This window comes from Solanum verrucosum, unplaced genomic scaffold (genome assembly GCF_900185275.1).
Source record: "Solanum verrucosum unplaced genomic scaffold, falcon-dt-bn FXZP01000113.1, whole genome shotgun sequence".
In the NCBI taxonomy this organism is placed as follows: Eukaryota; Viridiplantae; Streptophyta; class Magnoliopsida; order Solanales; family Solanaceae; genus Solanum; species Solanum verrucosum.
In genome coordinates this window covers 1,807,167-1,819,302 of record NW_026020105.1, presented here as the reverse complement: position 1 = coordinate 1,819,302, position 12,136 = coordinate 1,807,167, and positions in this window count along the sequence as shown.

The following is a 12,136-nucleotide window of genomic DNA, read 5'->3' as shown; positions in this document are numbered from 1 at the left end:
AATTAACCTTTTTGAAATCATCTCAGTATCTCAATTTCTCTTAGCAATTGTTACAAGTCAGTTAATTTTTTATATTTTATAAAGAATGTCATATAAAAGTTAAAAAGGTAGAACATGATATCATACATATTTTTAGGGGTGTATAAGAGATTGAATTTGTTGAGGTTTTTTCAAATGTCAAATCAAATCATTCATGTCGGATTATTAATAATAAATCAAATCAAACTAATTAAATTTGAATTTTTCAATTTTGGGTTTTTTGATGAAGTATTCATACAAACATATAATTAAATTGTACTTCAATGATTTTTTTAATCTTACCAAGATATAATTATCTAAGATGTTTTTTTTAAAAAAAATAACACAAAAGATGATATAAGTGAGGGTACTTTGGTAAAAAAAAGTGACGGTACTAAAATATTCAACAAAAAGTAATAATGATTTCTCATAAAACAGATATTGTAAATAAATAAGTCATACTGAAAATATGATCATAAATTAAAATATTGAATCATGCTAAAATAAGTCTAATGAGTATTAATTACATGACTAAACAATAAAAAAAACTAAAATTAGGTTATACGTATATTTTAATTGTCTATATGAAAGAAAAAATATTCAGCATCATTGTCATTCTTAGTATTAAATTGATTTGTTTATGTTAGCATTAATATTGATTTAATTGTTTTGAGCTTTATTAGAGTTGCTAAAACTTATGGAATATAATCTTTATTGGATCATTCAAAAATTCAAGTCAAACTTGAAATTATAAGTTAAAAGATAAAAACTACGAAAATGTACAAGAAATATTTGTAAATAAAATAAAATAAAATATTTTTATGTATAAAATAAATTTTAAAAATTATATATATGATGTCGTTTGGTCTCGAATTGACTTTTTAAAGTTAAAACCAAATCAACTCAAATATAGTCGATTTTTTTTAAAATACTAAATCAAGTCAAAACAAATCACTAATTGGGTGTTTTTTCTCAATTTGACTCGGCTTGCGCTTTCAATAGGATTTTGTTTACCTCTATTTACTTCCATCGAACTTTAGCAAAAACTCTCTAGATATTTTTATACTTTAAAATGTGATGAATCAAATGAACATAAATGATAAGAATGTTGGGTTTTAAAAGGTGTGAATGGAAAATGAAGAGTTGCGACTTTTAGTAAGAGTTGTGACTTTGATGAAAAGTTGCGACTATTATGAAGAGTTGCGACTTTTATCAAAAGTTGCGACTTTGATGAAAAGTTGTGACTTTTATGAAAAGTTGTGACTTTTATGAAAGGTGGTGACCTTTCCGAAAGATTGTGACTTTTCAAAGGTTTGTGACCTTTCCGGTAAGGCACAATAAGAACCTTTTCACACTACCCTCTGTTTTCTATAAATTGAAGGATTTCCTCTTATTTTAAAAGAACCAATTTCTGGACTTCTTCTTCTACTACTAAATCTAGTATTCTAAGTGTACTTTATTGCCGTTGAGTGGCTCGCTGACACCAGCATTTTGGGTATCAATACACTGGTGATTGAGATCATTCTATCCTGGGAGGACATATTACAAATCAAACCTCGGATACTAGAGGGGAATAATTTCCTTAAGGGGACACTGTGCATTCAGTGGGCTTGATCTTCATTCTGTTTTTCCAGATTTTGGTTGTGTTACAGATTTTAGATTTGTGAATTAATTGATGTTCTTCTGTTCTTCACTGGTTCATTAAACTTTGGTAATTTCGTGTTTCTGCAAAGTTTGTTGGAATCAGTAAGATTCTTTAAACACAGATTGACAACAATTCTTCTTTAAGAAAAAATATTTCGTATATTTTTTCTAATATGTTTCTGATTCTAGTTTCTCTACTAGTTTTAAGTTTCTAGCTGTGAAAATGTTCTTAAACTTTATTGTGTCTTACCAAGTTATTCAAAGTTTTGTTTTAAGTATCTTAGGAATACAAGATGAACAACAATCTTAAGGAAATTATTATACTGTTGGTATTTCTTGTATTCTACTGATTGTGAGAAACAAATCATGGAAGTAGAAGATTAATGCATTACTTCTCCAGAATTCGGTGCTTTGTTTAGCAAGGTCGAAGTGAGAATGTACAGAAAAAGTGGTGGTATTCCGGTTAAAGATTACACCAGGTAATCTTCTTATTATTTTGTCTAAGGAGGAAAATAGTTTTTAAGAGTTAACAACTTTGATTTTTTATAATGTGTATCTTTGGAAAAAGATCTGCAAATCATATATTGTGGAATGAATTTTGCTTGGCAAATAGTGTTGTCTTTAAAATTCTTTAGTTTGCAAAATGAGAGATGCATATTTTTATTTGATGAAATAGTATGTCAAAATGTTATAGTTGGAAGGCTATTGAAAATAAAAACATTTCTATGTGATAAAGAATATGTTTAATTCTGCTTGGAGACGAAAAAAACTTTTGTAGTTTTGTACTCCATGTGAAATTTGATTGTGTCTGATTTTTGTAGACTAAAATTTTTTGTAGTTTCTACTCTGGATAAATCAGACTATGCAATTGTTTTGAAAAATATGAAAACTTCACATAATAAGTCAATGTTGTACTTTTGACTTTCTATAAACTTCACTGTTATATAGAAACAAATTGTACAAAAAAATTTGTCTTTATTGTTAGTATTCTAAATACGAAGTGGTATGTCTATTTGTGATAGAGGAAAAAATACCAGTGACTTAGAGTTTGTGATTTTGTGCCTCTATGGAATGAACTTTGACACTATGTAAAGATTGTCAAAGAGAATTGAAGCAATATAATTATTTTGTAGAATAATATTTCCAAAAGAGGTTTCATACTGCCAATGACATTTTGATAGTTTGGGAAAATATGTGGAAAAACTATTTTCAAATACTTGAAAAATATTTTTGAGGTTACATTTAAAATGTGGGGGTTCTTTGCTTATGATAAAGATAAAATTAGACTTGGTGTCTAATTTAATTTTGGAGCAAAAGATATGAAATTCAATGATACTTTTGTATTATGTTAGACCCACAAAATTCTTGGAGTATATTCGGTATTGTGGTTGTTGAGTTTCTCTATTACTAGTATATGATGTGACTAGTATGAAACTACCAAATTATATATATACTTGTTCAAAATAATTGTGTTCTTTTATGAAAAAGTGTCACTTAAAATGTTGTGATTTTTCATGAAAAGATATGTCTATTATAATAAAAGTATTTGCATAGACATGAATATTGGTGAATAGTTATTCGTTATGTTTTGTAAAAGAAACATTTGGACTATATTGCCTTTATTGGACCTGATGAAACTTTGTTCATGGGTAGTTCTATAACAATCAAATTGAAAGTTATGGAAAGGTCCTACTGAAAAGGACATTTGACAAGGTGATGACTCTAAACATTGTTTGTGTCATACAAAATTGTAAGAAATAGGAACAAATATCTGTGAGAAAAAGCTACCTCGCGGAGAGCTTTTCAAACTCAATATTTTAATTTGTTCTTACTTGCTTGAGTCAAACTGTTTGTGACATGAACACTTGGGACATGTAAATTACAATACCTTGTAAGGAAAACTGATCAACTTAGAAGTTTTGTCTAACTTTGAGTGCAATAAATAAAAATTGTAAATTTGTTGAAAGGAATTCTAATCCCTTAGAATTGATTTACATTGACATTTGTGATATGAAGTCAACACCATCTCGTGGTGGAAAAAAGTATTTCGTAACTTTCATTGACAATAGCATTAGAAACGACTGTCTATTTGTTGAATGGTAAGGATGAAGCAATAGAAACGTCTAGACAATATAATATTAAAGTTGAAAATCAGTTGGGAAAAAGATAAGAAGTGACATGGATGGAGAGTTTAAATCTCATTTTGCAGAAATATGTTTGAAAAGTGGAATTATCCATCAAACTGCTGCCCTATTCACCTCAATCTAATGAAAAAGAAAAACTGAACTTTGAAGGAAATGATCAATGCATTACTTATAAGTTCTGGTTTACCACAAAACTTGTGTGGAGGAACTATCCTTACTGCAAAAGGGAACAACAAAAAGTTGTCTTTTCATAAAGAAAGCAATAAAAAGTTTTGTTTTTCCAGGACACAATCTATTCCATATGAGAAATGGAAATGAAGGAAATCCAACTTGAAATTTTTCAAAGTGTGGAGGTGTCTAGCCAAAGTCCAAGTTCCTATTCCTAAAAGGATTAAAATAAGACCTAAGACAGTGGACTGTAATATTAGACTTGAGTAGTCTAGTGAAAGGTCTAAACGATCTTGGAAAGAACAAAAGGATAATGTACTTAATAAAGAGATTCTGAGGTGTAGTAAATGTCAAAGGACATCTACTTTCTTCAAATATGATTTTGTAACATTTCTTGTGTCTTCTGTAGACTCATCCTTTTGGACAGATGGTGTTAATAGTGAGATTGGTTCAATCTTGAGCAATCATATTGGAAGTTGGTTGATCTTCCCTCAGGAAATAAACTTTTGGGTTCAAAGTGAATCCTCAAAAGTAAAATGAAAGTCGATGGAACTGTTGACAAATATAAAGCAAGACAAAAATAAGGTCTTGATCTTTTCGACACATACTCGCCAGTAACTAGAATTACATTCATTTGGATGTTAATTGTGTTAGTTGTGGTATATGACCTCCAAATTCATCAAATGAATGTGAAAACAACTCTCTTAAATGGAGAATTGGAGGAAGAAATTTACATGGAACAACCCGAGGGTTTTATGGTTCCTGGTAAAGAAAAGAAAGTGTGCGAACTTGTTAAGTCACTTTATGGACTAAAACAAGCGCCTAAACAATGACATAAGATATTTGACCAAACTATGTTGGTAAATGGATTTAAGAATGACGGAAGTGATAAATGTGTTTACATTAAAATCACTAGGTCATTGTTTGTTTGTATAATTGGTGATATGCTGATCATCAATAGAGACACTAATGACATAAATGTTACTAAACGTATGCTAGAAAGCAAGTTTGAAATGTAAAATCTTGGAGTTGCTGATGCGATCTTAGGTATCAGAATCCTTAGAACTCTATAATGTTTAGCATATTCGCGGTCTCATTGCATTGAAACGGTACTTGACTAGTTCAAATATTTGGATTTCAATGTTGTCAAGTCTCCAATAAATGTGAGCTTTGCATTCAAAAGAGTGAAGGCAAAAGTGACTCACAATTGGATTGTGCTAGAGTATTGGGAAGTATGATGTATATCACGAAGTGTGCGCGATCAGATATAGCATTTGCTATTAATGAACCGAGTCGGTTCACGTGTGATCCCAATCGAACTCATTATACGACAATGAAAAGAGTTTTGGAGTATTTAAGAAATACTTAAAACTATGTCTTGCATTATAACAATATCCAGCAGTATTGAACGGATATAGTGATGCGAATTGGATCACCGGACAAATGAAGTGAAATCCATGAGTGGATATGTATTTACTCTTGGTAGAGGAGCAGTCTCTTGGAAAAAAAAAACATGTATCGCTAGCTCTACAATGATCTCTGAGCTAGGTGCTCTAGATAAGGTCGGTGAATAAGTTGAAAGACTCCGGAATTTCTTGATAGATATTCTTTTTTGGCCCAAACCATTGGCATTAGTATGCATACACTTTGATAGTCAAGATGCAATAGGTAGGGCATGGAGAATGATGTATAATGGAAAGTCTCGCAATATAGGACATAGACAAGATACCGTTAGAAAACTACTCTCTAGTGGAATTATCAAAATTGACTATGTAAAGTCAAAGGATAATGTGTCGGATCCACTTACAAAAAAAGGCCTAACTAGAGAGAAAGTTTAAAGATCATCTAAAGGAAAGAGTTTATGGCTTAGGACAAGGCATCATGGCGGTAACTCTATCTAGCAGACTGGAGATCCCAAGAGCTAGATTCAAGGAGAAAAACAGAGTTGTGACAGACGGTTCGGCATTGTCAAAAAAACTCAATCCATTCTCATGATGAAGACAATGCTCAAGAACAAGGATACAACATTAAGGTTTGTTAATGAGTTACTAAAGCTTAATGTTTTTAATGATTTGCTAAGTTTACCAGATTTTACCAAATAGTGTATCTACGCGATAACACGGTTAGAAATCACCTATGTGGGTGTGAAGTGTAAGCCACTTCAAAGAGAATTATTGTCAAAAGCCTATTCTTTATACACTTATGAAACCAGGAGGTGTTCATGGATGAAACGAACACAATCGTAAGAACCATAAACGGTAAAAGGTTAATTATGTGACAGATGGTTGTCTAGCTATACACCAAAGCTCAACGGTTCAAAGATATCGCATTTACCGATTGATCGAGTATATCCGACATATGTTCACTATGGAAAGTCCAAGAGGAAACCTACTTATCCAAATGAAATAAATTTTTGCTTGTAAAGTACACATACTTGTCAGTTACTTTGTCTTGGAGTCATTCCCTATTCATGCGGGGGATTGTTGGGTTTTAAAATGTGTGAAAGGAAAATGAAGAGTTGCGACTTTTATGAAGAGTTGTGACTTTGATGACAAGTAGCGACTATTATGAAGCGTTGTGACTTTAATCAAAAGTTGCTACTTTTATGAAAAGTTGTGACTTTTATGAAAGGTGGTGACCTTTCCGAAAGATTGTGACTTTTAAAAGGTTTGTGACATTTCCGGTAAGGCATAATAAGAACCTTTTCACACCACCCTCTGTTTTCTATAAATTGAGGGATTTCCTCTTATTTTAAAATAAATAATTTCTGGACTTCTTCTTCTACTACTAAATCTAGTATTCTAAATGTACTTTACTGTCGTTGAGTGGCTCGCTGACACCAGCGTTTTGGGTATCAATACACTGGTGATTGAGATCATTCTATCCTGGGAGGACATATTCCAAATCAAACCTCGGATACTAGAGGGGAATAATTTCCTTAAGGGACACTGTGCATTCAGTGGGCTTGATCTTCTTTCTGTTTTTCCAGATTCTGGTATGTGTTACAGATTTTAGGTTTGTGAATTAATTTATGTTCTTCTGTTCTTCTGTTCTTCACTGGTTCATTAAACTTTGGTAACTTCGTGTTTCTGCAAAGTTTGTTGGAATCAATAAGATTCTTTAAACACAGATTGACAACAATTCTTCTTTAAGAAAAAATATTTCGTATATTTTTTCTAATCTGTTTCTGATTCTAGTTTCTCTACTAGTTTTAATTTTCTAGTTGTGAAAATGTTCTTAAACTTTATGTGTCTTACCAAGTTCTTCAAAGTTTTGAGCGGGAGAAAGCACCTCTATCTCTTCAAATATGTTAATTATCAATAATAAAGTTTGGTGTGGAAGTTTTTTTAGAGCTTAATGATTATAGTAACTCATTATCAACGAAGTATAATATGATAGAAAATAAACTGCAGCAAAGATGAAAAGAAAAGACTCGCAAGTGTGGAAATTTTCTCTGTATTGATTCTACTAAGTACTCAGTTACAAGAGTCCTTAAATAGAAAACGTTATTAATAAAAAGACGTTTACTCTCCTAATAATTTTGAATATAAAAAACTAACTCCACTACTCCTATAGCCTAAAGACTAGGAAACAACTTAATGACTTCTAAACAAATGCAACAACCTAACTACTAAACCACGTCTGATCACGTTGCCAACATTCCCTCCCTTAAACTAAAACATATTTCAGTTTAATTTGCAAACACCAAGTTGATCGCGTAGCTTTAGAAAGGACACTGGTTTCAGGGGCTTTGTGAACATGTCTGCAACCTGCTCTTCACTTCTACAATAAATAAGACTAATATTTGCATCCTTAGTCAGATCACGCAAGAAGTGATACTTCACATCTATATGCTTACTTCGTCCATGTTCAACTGGATTCTTTGAAAGATTAATCGCCGAAGTATTGTGACAATAGATTGGCGTTGGTCTTTCCTGCTTAAAATGAAGTTCTTTAAGAATATTCCTCAGCCATATTGCTTGACAGGCACACGATATTGCAGCTACATACTCTGCATTGGTAGTCGACAAAGTAACAATAGGTTGCTTCTTTGAAGACCAAGAAATAACTCCAGAGCCCAACATAAAAACATATCCTGATGTGCTTTTCATGTCTTCAAGATTTTCAGCATAGTCACTATTAGTGTAACCAACTAAATCCCCAGCTGCTCTCATCTAATAAAGAATTCCAAGGTTACTGGTGCCATTCAAGTACCACAGGATCCTTTTGGCAGCTTGTAAATGCATTTCTTTTGGACTCTCCATGAATCTGCTAATGAGACTTACAATATGCATAACATCAGGCCTTATTGCCATCAAGTACATCAAGCTTCCAACGATTTGCTTGTATAAAGTACTGTCCATTTTTCTCCCTTCAGGTTCTTTGACGAGCTTCAGACCCTTCTCCATAGGTGTGCTCACAGTGTTGCTATTTTTCATCTGGAATCTGTCCAGAATATCTTACACATATTTCTTTTGAGAAACAAAAATACCATCAGCAGATTGATTCACTTCTAAACCAAGAAAATAATGCATCATACCCAAATCGGACATGTCAAACTCAACCATCATGGACTTCTTAAAGTTCTCAATCATAGACACATCACTTCCGGTATAAATTAAGTCATCCACATATAAACACACCATTAAGACCCCTGCATCTTTCCTTTTTATATAAAGAGTATGTTCATATGGACACTTTCGAAATCCCTCCTTTAAAAAATAAGTATCTATGCGACTATACCAAGCTCTTAGAGTTTGTTTTAGTCCATATAGAGCCTTTTTCAGGCTAAGCACTTTATTCTCACCACCAAATTTCACATAGCCAAGAGGTTGTTCGATAAATACCTTTTCTTGAAGTTCACCATGTAGGAAGGTAGATTTCACGTCCAACTGATAGATTTTCCAAATATTTTTTAGCAGCCAAAGCAATCACCAATCTGATGGTATCTAAACGAGCAACGGGAGCAAACACATCTACATAGTCAACACCATATTCTTGCTTGTAGCCTTTTGCTACTAAGCGAGCTTTGAACTTGTCGACCTCTCCGTTTTCCTTCAATTTTGTTTTGTAAACCCATTTGCCACAAATGGTTTTCTGATTTTCTGGAAGATTTGTCAACTCCCAAGTATCATTTTTTTCAATTGATCTAATCTCCTCATCCATGGCTTGCTGCCATTTCAGGTCTTTAATAACATCAGCAAAAGATATAGGATCACAATTTGAAAATAAAGAAAAATGACTTAGTGTATTTCCAGATTTCCTAGTCCCATATACATCATAATTTTCCAACCATCTTGGTGCCCCTCATTGTTGAACTGAGAACTACCTGATTCATGTTCAACACTTTCAGCATCCTGTACAATTGGACTTGCTTGTGAACTGATCTCCAAAGGTCGTTCTGGTTCCTCTTCTTTAACAGAAACTGGAATATGTTGAAACGAATTATTATCGCCCCAATTCCAGATTACTTCCTCATTAAAAATAACATCTCGGCTAACAACTATTTTCTTGGTAATAGGATTGAATAAGCGATAAGCTTTTGATTTGTCACTAATACCAAGGAAAATGCACTTTTGACCTTTATAGTCCAACTTCTTCCTTGCCGCATCTGGAATATGTGCATATGATATACACCCAAAAATCTGAAAGTACTCAACATTTGGTTTATGCCTACTCTAAGCTTCATGGGTGTCATACTTTGAATAGAGCTAGTAGGACATCTATTCAATATATGAACGCTCCAACGAACTGCTTCTGCCCAAAAGTCTCTTGGTAAGTGACTTCTCTTCAAAAGACTACGCATCATATCAAGAATTATGCGATTTTTCCTTTCACACAGACCATTCTGTTGAGGTATGTAGGTTGCGGTAATGAGCATTTTAATTCCATGTTTCTCACAAAATTCTACAAATTCTAGTGAGTTATATTCACCACCTCGATCAGTCCGCAAACACTTAATTTGACAACCTACTTCATTTTCAACAAGCACTCTAAACTTCTTAAAAGTTTCAAATGCTTTAGACTTTTCTCTTAAGAAAAAAACCAAGTGTTTCTGCTATAATCATCAATGAAGCTAATGAAATAGTGTTTACCTCCATTAGATGTAGGACTTATCGGATCACAAATATCTGAGTGCACCAACTTCAGCACCTTTTTTGCCCTCCAAGAATTACGTTTTGGAAATGGTTCACGGTGTTGCTTGCTAACATCATACTTTTCACATACTTCATTGGGAGATTCAAGCTCTGGAAGACCCAACACCAATTGTTTTTGTTTTAGAAACTTCAAGCTTCCAAAATTTAAATGCCCATAGCGAAAATGCCACTTCCAGGAATCCCCTTTAACTTTTTGCAAAGAGACAAGATTTTGTGGAGTTGTGAGGATATAAAGGGAATAAGCGATTTGATGACATGTTAATCTGTACGATTAACCCCAAATAAGAATTTCGTATCTTACAAACTCCACCTTTGATATTAAGTTCATATCCCTTTTCTTGAAGTTTCCCAGCGCTTGGTAGATTTGTCTTCAACGCAGGGACATAAACACATCACTGATGGTATGAATGGAGTTGACTTATACCTTTCATTTTCCCATGGCAGAGACCACTGAATTATCTCCAAATCTCATAGTATCTAGAAAAGTTTCATCGAGCTCTGAGAATGTTTCTTTCTCCCCACACATGTGATTACTACAGCCTGTATCGAGATACCATACATCATTTAAAGCTTTCTCTTTGGCAGTGCATGCCATCAAAAGTGAAATCTCTTATTTTTCTCCCTTTGTTTCCACATCTTCCTTCATTTCTACAAAATTAGATCTGCCACCACTCTTTCTATTTAAATTGATGTGACACTCAGATCGATAGTGTCCAAATCGATAGCATTCAATTTGAGACTTGTCGCATCCTTTTTTTTCTTAGGAATCTGCAATGCTGCTCTTCTCCTTCTTCTGGTGCCAATTATTTCCCTTCCATTTGACCTTCTCCTGATTTGTACCTTTCGAAGACATTGCTGCCTTCAATGCTACTTCATCCTTGTCCGGTTGGTTTATTTTTTGTTCATGAACCAACAAAGAGCCTTGCAGCTCATCAAGAGAAAGAGTATCGATATCTTTGGATTCTTCAATGGAGAAAACAATATAATTGAACTTTGTTGTCATTGAGCGAAGTATTTTCTCAATAATGGTAACATCCTCCAGTCTTTCACCATGAATTCGCATTTCGTTTGCGATAGCCAACGTCCTAGAGAAATAATCTGTTACTGACTCACCACCTTGCATACGTAGAGTCTCGAACTCACCACGGAGTGCTTGAAGCTTCATTCGTTTTGCCTTCATTGTTCCTTGATACTTCTTCTTTATGGAATCCCATATTTGTTTGGAAGTATCCTTGCAAAGAATGGTTTCCAGTATTGAGCAATCAATAGCCTGAAAAAGGTAATTCTTCGCTTTGAGATCCTTCAATCTTAGACTATCTAACTCTGTCCTTTGTGTTTCCGACGAGGCAGTACCAGTTGCTGGCTCTTGCACGCCAATACTGATAACTGGCCAAAACTCTTTGGACCTAAGGAAGTTCTCCATCAACATGCTCCAATGGTCGTAATGACCATCGAAGCGCGGAATAGCGGCCTGGACAAAATTTTTAGAAGCCATCTTTTGTGCTGCAATAGTACTTCAAAAAAGAAAAAAAAAACTTTCTAGCTCGGATACCAAATGATAGAAAATAAAGTGCAGCAAAGATAAAAAGAAAAGACTCGCAAGTGTGGAAATTTTCTCTGTATTGATTCTACTAAATACTAGGAAACAACTTAATGACTCCTAAACAAATGCAACAACCTAACTACTAAACCACGTATGATCACGTTGCCAACATAATAAGCTTCAATATTATCAAATATTATTAATTTGGTACAAAAATGATAAAAGTGCACCATGAATATTGTTGTTTGAGGAACATGTATACCTTAGTTTGGTACATAATTTGTATTATTATCAAATATTATTAATTTGGTACAGAATTTGTATTATTTTTTTGTGTAGAGAGAAATTGTCGAATAGCCATGAATATTGTTGTTTGAGGAACATGTATGCCTTAGTTTGAATTATCAATTTACAAATATTCCTTAACATTTGCGATTAGTTGCTTGATTGCATAACTAACG